The 12335-nt window shown below is 38.2% G+C and overlaps 1 protein-coding gene across 11 annotated transcripts in view; it reads left to right on the forward strand.

Annotated features, from left to right (window-relative positions):
• Positions 1-12335, forward strand: part of MAGI2 (membrane associated guanylate kinase, WW and PDZ domain containing 2) — a 773865-nt gene that overhangs the window by 1359 nt on the left and 760171 nt on the right. The gene's annotated exons all lie outside the window — the stretch shown is intronic.

Raw genomic sequence — 12335 nt, forward strand, 5'->3', positions numbered from 1 at the left:
CGCTTGTGAGGAGGTTTCTGCTACCCCAGCAGCATTTCTGAAGCACAGGAGCTGTGAGCCGCTCTGGGAATCGAGTCCGTAGGTGCTCCTTGGACGTGGATGGTGCAGCGCCTGTACGCGTATTGCTAAAGTACGCATTTCAGCTGGGCAGTAGGCTCAGCCATGGAAAACTTGGGCATTTCTGCTGCGGGAAGATTTTAGATGCCGTGCATCAGACACACTTGTGCTTTGTAGCTATAGCCAAGCAGCCTTTGCTCAGAGGACATACAGGAGAGTTCCTCTGACATTTGGTATAATTTTGTAATTTATGTGATAGAATCATAGAACCACAGAACCACAGAACCATAGAACCACATGGTTTGGCTTGGAAGGGACCTTAAAGATCATCTGGTTCCAGCCCCCCTGCCATGGGCAGGGACACCTTCCACTAGAGCAGGTTGCTCAAAGCCCCATCCAACCTGGCCTTGAACACTTCCTTATTGTAATCGGCGGTTTATTGTTTAAAGGGGCATTCGTGATACTTCTGAACGCTTGAAAGATATGCCAATTATAAGTTTATCCAAACACAGCAGAATCAGTAGAAAGAATTTGACTTCCACTCAGGCCTTCAGAATGTACTTTATGATATAGTCAATTATCTACATAAGGTCAAACCTCTAAACAAAGATATGATCTGGGATTTTTCTATTTGTCCTTTTGGGTAAGTTGTGCAGTATGTTGTAGGTCATATCTTGATAGCCAGGCAATGCAGGGAGACACAATAGTTTATGTGATAAGAAGATTAGCAAGGAGTATAATGGATTCTGTCGTGCAGTAGAGTGTCATCTCTGGGCACCTGAACTCCAGGAAACCTGCTCCGTAGTTTCCTCTTTTTCTTAATAATTTTAGTGTGAGTGGTCTTACTGTGACTGGATTCAAAAAGAAGCAGAAGTGGAAGTGTCAAGAAGATGAGGGTACATTGTCTGTTAAGTTACTTAAATTCTTACTTTTTTCTTTGCAGAAATCCTATAGGTGATTTACAGTAATGCCAATTTAAGGTTACGTTCATTTATTACATGAAACAGTCTCTGTCCCACCTCTTCATTGTTTTTCTAATATTTCTCTTTAAGTCAAAGCGATCACCAGTGATTCATTAATGTGTTCATTTACTACATGAAACAGTCTCTGTCCCACCTCTTCACTGTTTTTCTAATATTTCTCTCTAAGTCAAAGCGATCACCAGTGATTCATTAATGTGTGCACCCTTAATAAAGATATGTCATCCATGAATTAGGGATGTTAGTCAGGCTTTTAGTCCATGGATTACTGCAAATTTCTTGAATGAGACATAGAGGATGAATTCTAAATTCCGCCCAGTTTTTATATATATATCTCTGAGTTTCACTTCAGTATGTTAACCCGTTACACTTTTGATGCGAGTCCTCAAAGCACTGGCCAGATGACTGCATGTTTGGAAATGACAGTTCTGCATAGATTCTTGGACCGAGAAAGACTTCCTGGCTGGAATGATCTTTCTTGTGCTCCAGCATCCTTTACTTCGCCAAAGGGAGAGGCCTTCTGAACCCAACTTGCTATTTTTAAAGAAAAGGTCAATGGTTTGTGTATTTTACCACCTGACTCCTCCTTCAGTGTAATTCAGACTAATCTCTGCACCCCTTGGTTACAAAGCACAGACAGCAGGCATCTACGTTACTCACAGTAACAAATTACTATTCCCTAACAGTACTTTGCAGCAGTGTGTAGGAGCGAAAAAGCTGGGCAATAAAATCTATATATGTTTTTGTAATTTTTGTTTCCTTTTAATTATAAAACACCTTTAGTGTGCTGGAACAAGGTTAATGACTCTATTATTATTGTTTCTGCATAATTTATCAATGATCTCTCTGTAAATTAGAATAGCATGACCTTGAATGCACCATGTGACTGTAGCTGCTTCTTCAGTGCTGCCTAGGAATGAAGTCGGAGAGAGAAATGTGGAGGTAGGGCATGACTATTTATAAAGTGATGCTTAAGAGACTGTGAGTATTTCTCTTGTTTGAAAGTTTTGATAATTCAGCAGTGAAGATTCAGTTGTAGATGAAATCAGGGAATGGCTAATTCAGTTTACAGGAATTAGCTTAGCTCTTTTGAAGTACGGAAAATAAAGGTGCTTTCATGATTTTTCATTACGTTGTGTTTGATTAAACACCCCACTCTTCAAAATAATGGAATACTTAATCTTTTATCACATTATGAGGTGAAATACTTCTTTAAAACAATTCCAATGGAATATTGCTCTTTTACATAAGCTGAACATCTTGAACTAAAATTATTAACTTGAAAATAACAGTCATATAATGTAGGAGTTGCTGTATATCGTCAGGAGGAGTAAACATCATGAGAAACTAATTAGCACTTCCACGATATGATCCGACATAGAACTCTCCTGACACCAAATAAATAAGGTTTTAATGCAGGAAATTATTGCCTGGTTTTGCATGGGGAGAAAAGATTGTAAGAACCATTACTATTTTTTAATCCTAATTGTGAGGGTTTGTAGAGAAGTATTCCTTGGAGACTATTTCCTGTTTGGTTTTTTTTTTGTTAGGTTTTTTTTTTGAGCCACTTACTGTGCTACTGTTGCCAGAATCACAGAGATTCTCTTAAAACACATGGGGTGAGATCTTGGCCCAGATGAAGTCAATGGCAAAGCTGTCCTTGACATCAAATGAAGAAGACAGGATTTCCTCTGTCAAGTCCTGTGCTTTTTTGAATATATACCCTTTCGATGGGAGAATTTTGTACAGCAGTCAAATTAGCAGGGCATATTTGCAAACATTATGCATTCTGACCTTCTACTCACTCTGGTGAAGAGAAGAGCCTTACTGTTTCTGAGAGAAATACTTCTGAATTTCAAATGTGGATGTTTTTACATGCAGAACATTTTAGATTAAGTACTATCTTCTTCCCACAGATGCACAGATGCGTAGTTGTAAAAGTACCAATGTGTTAAGGAAAGGCATCCTAATTTGGATAAGTAATCACATGGGGAAGAGTCATGTGAGGAGCAATGTTGTCTCCAGTTCACTCCCTGTTCATCACTGCTGTCTCAGCTCCAAAGTACCTTTCTCCAGTAATTCTCATCAGTAGGTGATGCAGGTCCATGATGTGCACAGACTCCCATACAGCTTTGGTTTCAGTTTGAAGAGTTGTAGGAGCAGCCCACTCAGCTGTACTGCATAAACCATGATCTTTATCCTTTGCATAGAGTTATAAATTTCCACAGATGCACTCAGCAGAATCCCAACGAATGGTCTGAAAACATGGATTTCAGAACTCGGGAGCATTGCAGCAGATTTTGTCCTGGAGCTGCTGCCTGACACATCTCTTCCTCAAGGAAAATGGTTTGGACATACTAAGTAACCAGGTGATCTGACTAACTGAGCAATTTAATTTAGTTTTAGAAGTATTCAGTTGTATGACCATATGAAACTAGTAGTTTCTAATGTCTCTGATTTGACCCTAAATCATCGGACTTTAAGCTTCAACCTATAATGCTTTAGCTCCTTATGCAAAAAGGCATTTAGTACATATAATGTAAGTAGGGACTTAAAACCAGTTTTACTTTCTCAATCTACTCATTTACTTAGGAGTAATTATACACTAAAATGTTTTGCTGACTATAGATGGCCCTGGGCACTTGCAAGTGCTTTCCCAGTCAGAAGATCTGGACCCTCATTAGGATGGATACAAGAGTGGCCGTGTTTGGGCAGACTGCAGGTCCTCATTCCCCACACCCTGTTCCTGGTAGTGCTGTCAGTGGTTTCCCAGCGAAGAGTAAAGGCACAGTACAGTACTGTCCCAGCATCCAGTTATTTGTGGCTCAGAGATTTAGTAGCCTTGTAGCATTTTGGTTTATTTTTTTCTTAATTAATTCATCCATGAGTTTTGCAATTAAAACTTGGCTTGCAGTTGACTTTTTTTTCTTTAAAAGTCTGTGACAAGCATTTTGACGGAGAAGTACAGGAATGTTTCGGTTTTCCAGAGTTTTTCCCTGCACATGTAAATACCATGTCAGCTAGTTAAAATGTTACTATTTTCCTACAGACTTTTTCATACACTTATTCCTATGTATAGGTACATTTTTAAGAAATTTCTTTGGTTAGTTAAGTTCGTCAATAATTCTCTTCTACGTTCATTAAAATACTCTGTGCATACAGATTGTCTTTTTGTGTTTTTTTTTCTTCCTGGGTATCAAGATATACTATCTTCCAAGATGTGAATGTTGGATAAAATTTTTTTTGCTAATATAAAAACCAATATTTTACAATAGAAAGCCACATGATTTTCCCAAATAAAAAAAAATCACAAGGGTCTTGCAAAAATTGAACCCAAAGAACTATAAAAACCTGAATGGTTGCACTTCTGGTATATAATGCAAAGATAGTTTTTGAAAATAAACTGTACTTCAGACCTATTCCTTTTCCCTAACTTGTGCTCCTTTGGATTTTACTAACTCCAGAAATTAAATTCAGAGTTCTCTTTCTACCATTACTTTATGTCATTCTTATGCTTGTCCATCTTAATTTAAAGACCATTGAAGCTGACTTCTGACTCATGTAGCCGGTGATTTATTCTTCAGCTCCTCTGGAGAGATTGTGATGTTTCATGTCAGGAACTCTGTGTGTTCACTGGCAGTAGAATTACATTCATCAGTCCTTTTCCTTCTCTGAGAGTTACAAATGTGTCATTAAAGGATGGGGCCATGACTTTGTTAGTGCATCATTTCCTTGAAGAAATGAAATAATTGAGAGTGCTCTGCTTAGTTCTGTTGAGTCACATATGGTCAAGTTCATCTCACACTAACACTTGTCCATCTGTTGATACTGTTGACATCAAAGGAAAGTACTGGTATGGGGGGGTAAAATTGCGTCTGACTTATTTTATGCATCATATAGCCTCACCTGCCTTAATTCAGCATTTAATGAAACATACGGATTCTGAGCTTTTGCTTTCAGTGTTAATGATCTTCTCTTTGCTCCTTATAGATGAGCTCCTTTCGTGACATGAAAGAGTTGATAAATTATTCATCTACATTTTTTGTATACAAGAAGTTGTGTATACATGGAAAAAGTGCTCCTTCAGAAGGGATTTATGTGAGGAGGTGGTCATAACTGTGATTTAGAAAGGGTGATGGAGAGGAAAGCGCTGCAGTAGTTGTAGAAGCAGATGTTTCTTGTTCTTCTCTTCCTCATAGCGGTATAAACAAATAAAAAAAAAAGGAAAGTTTTTTTGCTGGAGAGCATCAAGGCAAGGGTCGAAGAACATAGTGCTATTGCTTGACTGTGTTAACATTCTGGAAGTAGGTTTTTTTGTTCCATACATATAATATGTGTTTATAAATATATGAGTATACATATACATCTGTATATATATTTTTTGAGAGCTATGGGTAGGACTTTGTAGGTTGAGAATATGTAAGACTCTGTGTAGTATTGCTACACTAATATAATATATAATTATATCTATGGGTTACAGTACTAATCTAGAATGTTTTTCGTACAAGTTTTGATGCATATATATAAGATAGTTGCAATGAACCCGTTCACTCTGGTGGCCAAGCAATGTGCAGTATGGCACAGTATTCTGCCGTAGGAAATAAAATAATCATAAACTTTGAAATAAGATTGACTAGATGCCTCCCCAAGCAGGTGCAGTCTGTAGTGCAGAGTTTGAACGTATTGATTTCAGTAGCAAAGTGCCTATCTTTGGTTTTTGTTGCTGAATGTCATTGCAATGCTGGCCTTAACTGAATTTTCTAAAATCACAGGGGCTGTGATCCCAACAATATCTCTTCAGCACACCTAATTTATTACAAATCAGCTTTCTTTAAACCTCATGGGAATCTACCCAGTAAGAAGGTGTAATAGTCTTGCTGGCCATTTGTATAGCTTTCTCACTGTAGGCTGAAGCTACCACAGTGGAAAGTAGAATAACAGAAGCAAGAGAAAAGGAAGAGAGCGAAGGGCTTTAACAAAAAAGAACTTTACCTAGCGTTCCTAAACTGGACAAAAATTCTCATTGGTAATTGATAATCTCTAAAACAGTACTTTTGGTTTGAATGTTCTTTTAACATTAGCCTAAAAAGTCTCATTTATTCAAAGCTCCTATCCATAATTTGGACTCTTCACTAGAAGCTTAGCTGACAGAAGGCTGTTGTTTGTTTGTATCTGCCATGTATTTACCCTTTTTACAGTGTGTAGATGAACCACAAATGCATTATTTCTGAACTCTCAGTCAGCACATGCACATTGCTAGGATCCAGACAGCTTAATCAAAAGGTATGTTGCTGTCAACACAGCACTTCCAGGTGTCTTCTCATTCATATATAGGTTATGATTAGTAATGTATGAATAACGCTGTTTCACTCTGCTTATCAACTTCAGTCATTTCTCCTGGATATCTTTGATTATTTCCACAATGCATGAACTCAAGACAAAGGAAAGTAAGACAAGGAACAAAATGGAGAAAGTAAAATGTGGGAGAAAAAGTCCCAGGAAAAAAAAATTCAGATATTATTAAACTAAAATATTACTGGTTTTAGAAATCACATGTTCTGTCATATTCAAGAGAGACTGTACAGCCCTGAGGAGATTGTCCAGCACAGGGAAATCGGCACAGGGAACGTGCATTTCCTAGGTCTGTCTTAGTTCCTCAGAATATGTTGCAATCTCATGCTGGGCTAAAGCTGGCCCTCTGAAATACCCACAATTGACTTATTCCAATTAAAAAATTGTATTCCTTCTTCTTCAGATGACATCATGAGTTGTTCTTAATGCATCTCTCTTTCTGTCCCAAGTTCTCACCAAAGTAGGGTGAAACAATGGTGCTCCCTGAGAAATGGCAGAGAAACACATATTTGTGTTGGATGACACATATTTGTGTAGAATGAGTTTCGCATGTGTGTGAGAGTCCTACAAAAACGGAGATTTACCAGGTAGCGTTTAGTTGCCATCACGCCGGAACTGCACGCCGGGTCCCTTGCTGCTGAAGCGGCACCTTGACCTCCCTGGCTCACTCTGCATCCTCCTCCTCTGGTACCAAAACGGTTGTGGTGTCATTGACCTTCAGAAGTAGTGCTGGCCCACAGACACTAAGTGACTTCTGTGCCTTTCTTTTAAAAACTCTGACCTTGGGAAGCAAGGGTTACAGTTCAGGTGTTCAAGACCACGTGAAAATGGAAGAAAAAACCAAGCATGCATGCCTTTTATGGTTTGCAGACAAAACAGAGTGGCTATGTCCACTACCAGAAAAAATTCATAGGTGAAATAATGCCTCCCTACATTTCGATATCACATTTTTCTGACGCTCTTGAATCATCCTTGGTTCAGAACAGTGTACTTCAAGGAGCTTGCCATATACCTTTCCTTTCTTAGAAACCATGGAGCCCTACCTGCCACCAATGTCCTTAGTTTCTTGCCTGCTGCTCCCACAGCTTTTCTGCTACTGAAGCTTCTTTGTTCAGGGCTTCCTGTGTCCCTGGAATTCACCTTGACCCTTTCGAGTAGTGTGTCTTTCAGGTCTGGCATTAGCACCAACTAGTTTATTCTGCCAGTAAGATATTTCTACCCTCTATGCTCAAATTTACTTCAGAAAGCGTGCAGAAACTTGTTTTGACCCAGAATTTTGGCATTCCATGATTCCAGATCATTCCTGTTCTGATGGGAGCAAACTTGGTGTAACAATCTCCCATTGTTCCTGGTCTGGGAGATTCGTGACACAGCCTTGACAACATATGGTAGTCTCTATAGCTAGTGATGGCAGTAATTTCACTGAATTATCCAGAATTATTAAATTGTTCACAGAGTCCCCAGATTATCACACTGGGGGCCAGGGTTTTCCTTTGGAAGTCTGTTAAGTCAGACGCTGAAGACAAAATTGAGATCACTCACTATCTGCAGAGTCAGAATAAGGTTTTTTGTTTGTCTTTAAAAACTCAGAAGAAATATTGTATGCTCAGTATGCAGAAAAAAAAGAAAAAAACTAGAAATAGATTTTATAGTTATGAGTAGTGCTGATAGATTCGCTATGAATAGCAGAACAACTGGAAAATAATAATATGAATATAAAAAGCCAAATTTTCTACACTGTATACTAGCAAGTAAATTGTGTAGTTGTGTTAATGTAACATTAGTATTCCAGAGTGGAAATCCTTCCTGGAAGCACGTACAAGTTGTCTTTTATTATTTACCTATTTAATCTTGGTATCTTTGTGTCTCACATTTTGCTTGTGTTTGTCAAAATGAACTGTGGAATATTTTTTATTAAATTGCACATTTTATGTTTGGGGTTTTTTTTTAATAAAAAAATTCTTCCAGCTTTGTTTCCTTCATGGCAATCATTAATTAATCTGCATATTTCTGATAAAATGTATCCATTTTATAAAGCCACACCTAACTCGTGCTACAGAAGCTGAAAGGGAACAAAATTAGGGCTTCAGTCTCATTCCAGGACATCTGTTTCACATGTAAGTTCTTAACAACACACACATTTTTTGTTGCTTGAATTTAAACTCAGATAGATTGAAAACTGAGGAAAGGTCCTTTTTGTAACCTGTATGAGTGATACTGTATAGTTTCTAACGTGTTAATTAACATGGCTGGTTTTTAACTAGTATTAAATGAAATAGCTGTGTTCATTTCTGTTATTTCCTTACCAAGTCTTTCTGTGTGCTAAATCTACATTAATAAATGTCACGTAAGCCTCTCTTACACTTCCAAAATGGTATGTTAGTATAAACAAGGATTAATCCCATTATATTTTAATTATCTGTCCTTGTGTTTTTATAAGAACAGCATTTTATGTTTCTGAGTATTCCGGAGTCCTGCTGCAAACTTAATAAGCTAATAGAGCACCTATGTGCTCCCGTCATTGAGGTGCAATCCTTGTGGAGTGGGAAAGGCAGCGGCTGCTTAACTCTTGTAGCAGATTGAGGCAGGAGGTGAACACCTTTTCAATTTAAACTGTCATGGGCTTTGCTTAGGTAAAGTGCAATTACCCCCCAGATTTCCTGCACAGCCACTACACTATTCTTTGCAAAACTCTCCTTGAAGCTGAGTTCTGCTGAGATGCCTGCTCTGCACTTGACAATACTAGGTGGTGTGCTGTGACTCCTGTTCATTATATTGATGGTGATTGTTTTTGCTGCTATTTCTGTTTTCTCTTTCCATGTGGGTTTCTTAGATCTGCCTGTTGTCTCATGCATAAAGCCTGAAACCTTTTGGTGAGAGGAACTGCCTTTTTGTTATAGCAACTAGCATGACAATTTCAAGTTGGAGTCTCTAGTTTCTATGGTAATGTAAGTAAGTATCCACATTAAATTTGAAGTTAGCCATAATGACTTTCTTGGTAATAGTTACTGGAAATATTCTGTATCATTTTAACACAGGATCTATAATTCAAATTGACAATATTTCCGTCTTGGTGATAGAAGCTGTAAAATGCATAAAAGTTGAGCAATATGATTTAAGAGAAAATACCCAGTTATGACTAACGTGGAGCTTCTACTGTTGGTAGCACTGGTCTGTTGTCTCATGGTCTTTCCATTACAGCTCCTGCTAGTGAAGTCTGTTCAAAAACCTTAGCTATACTGTATACAGAGCATAAATTTCCTGAACAATTTAGTTTTCCTTTTTATCTGCTCCATTTACTTGTGGAAGAACATTTTCCCCCTGTAAACTTCTAGAAGAATTACTGGAATTTCTGATAAGCCAGTGAAAAGAGCTTTTTCAACACTCAGTCTATTTGGTCATTTTCCAGTAAAAATAGCATAAAAGATTTCAGGAAAAGAATGCATCACAGCCCTAGAGGTTTTGTTGGAAAATACAGTAAAATCAAGATGTTGGGTTTTCTTAATTAAAAGTCAGTAATTAAAATATTAATTAAAAGGTCTTCTGGATTCATATTTATGTTGTGTTTCTATATCATGCCTGTGGTACTTGTGTACTGAAATACTCTTCAGAACAGATGAACCCATAAAATTTAAAAATGTCTCCTTTAAATATGTGTGAAATATTGTAGGGGTTTGTGTACAGTTACTCTGACTTGAAGAAGTGTAATAGTTGCTTTGCCTTGATAGGGATTCATGTCTGGGTGCGTGTTTTAAGGGCTATAAAATTAATGTTTCTGAATGTAAAAGTTGGAGAAACTGAAGATTTTTTTTGCATACCTGAGAAATCACCTCCTGCATGTGAACAGGGCAGTATCAGTTTCTCTTTAGGAAATGTAGCAGATCCAATTGGGATCCAATAGTGTTCTTCCAGGTTGATATTAAGTAGATTTCTAGTAAGTAGTAAGCAAGTTTCTTACCAATTGCTGTAGGAACTGATTGCAGTGAGCTGCAGAATTCCTCCTTCCATATCTGCACGTTGTTGGCCAGCTAGTGAGGAGGATGCTGCTGGGAAAGATATTTGCAGCTGAGACATTAAACCAGAAGTCTTCACATGTATCCCTCTAGACACTAATATTACTCCTGTTATTAGACTATCTGAATAGCGTCCAGATTCTAATAATCCTTTACAAAAAGTGCTTATTCAGACTCCCTCAACAGGGAGTTACCCTTGGTGTCCTCACCAACCTCAGTGAATTTCATTGTGGGGAGGGAAGCTGGGACAGCATAAAACTTCCTCGCATCTTTGGTCTCCTGATCTAGACTATGAGACACTGTTCTTAAAAACCCTTGGGAAATTGCTGAGTTTCACAATCACAGTGATTATATTTTCATCATGTGTGCTGTCTTTTTATGTTTGTTTGTTTTTTTTTTTTAATGTTATTTAAAGCCTGTCTAGCTTTTTAGAAGGAAAGGATCTATGTAAATATGTATGGTTTACCAATAGAACTGGCACTGTCTTTCTCCAATGCAATTGCTTAGTTTTTTCTTTTTATTATTTAAAAAATTAATCTCTTTAAAAAATGAATGTTATTATTAGTGTAGCAAGACAAGTGAAATCAGATCCCATGGAGACAGGTACTACAAGCTGGCAGTGAGAAACAGTCGCTGCCCCAAAGGCTTTATAAAGGCTAATTAGACACAGCAGATAGGTAGGAAGAGACAGAACCGCATGGTGGTGAAATGACTTGCCAAAAATCTCAGATCAATCAATAGCAGAGTGAAGAACCCTGCAATGTAATTTAAAAGTCTATGCGAGCAGTACTGCGTCCAAGTAAAGGCACACAAACTGCAAAAAAAACCCTCCCTTGTTCAATGAGGATTTCTATTGATTGCTTGAGTAAAATATTTTTGTAGGTATTTATTTTAAATTCCATGACAAATCCCGTGTAAAGCAGAAGCTTTTTCAATAACGAATAAGCACAAGCATGCAAAGGTCTGTACAGAGGAGAGAGTGTGGTGGAGTGTTGTCTCCTAAAATAAAATGCCTTTCAGAAATATATTGGAAGTGGTAAAGTGTAGGAAACCAAGGTAATGTACATTTACATATTTTAATGAGATATATATGTTTGTTTGCAGTGCTAATTGGACATGTAGGTACATCAACCACACTGTACGATACATTTATTAAAATTTTTCTGGCCTATTAAAGCCTCTGCCTGACGAGTGGCAAATTATAAATAATTTGTGTGGGTTTTTTTAGGGTGTGGGTTTTTTTTTCCCTTTTCTTTTTGTTTTAAAAAACTTCTCATTTGTTTTGGAAATACGAGGAGTCCTAAAAAATGTTAGCACAGGCAAAGTTTGGTTTGCCAAGCGACACATACAAAATACTAATTAAAAACCCAGTGGGAACCTCTCACTTTTCACAATGCTGGGGGGCTTCAGATTGGCTTCGGTGGATGGTGGCATCTTTGAGAGCCCTGATGTTGACATCTTTTGACCCAGATTGGGTGGGGTTATTGTCAGAATCCTAGGTTTATCCCAACTTGCAAAAAGTTAGGGCTAGGCTTTAGCATTGTCAGATGACAGCCCTCCAAATTACTGAGGAATAGCGGAGAAGTGAGACTGTCTTGGATTTATGAGGACATACAGTAATCCTCGGCAGGGCTCCATTAAGGCCATTTCAGTTGCAATTACACCAAAGGTTATACTTTGTGGCTCTGTACTTTTGTCCCTCTGTGGAGACCTGTTAGTTCCTCTTTGTGCTTTCACCCCCTTTGCTTTGGCATCGGTTTTTCATTTCCCACTGGAAACTCTTCCCTCCCACTCCCCTTGGAGAGGCTGGCACGAAGGGAAGGGCGAGGGGACTCCCTAGCACTTATCTGGTGTGAGGAATGTCTGCGTGAGCTGATCCTCTAGAAGGTCTCCATGTCCCCTCTTTCCGTGCCTGGGGCCTGTGTAGAGTTAA

Source organism: Ciconia boyciana, chromosome 1 (assembly GCF_034638445.1).
Source record: "Ciconia boyciana chromosome 1, ASM3463844v1, whole genome shotgun sequence".
In the NCBI taxonomy this organism is placed as follows: domain Eukaryota; kingdom Metazoa; phylum Chordata; class Aves; order Ciconiiformes; family Ciconiidae; genus Ciconia; species Ciconia boyciana.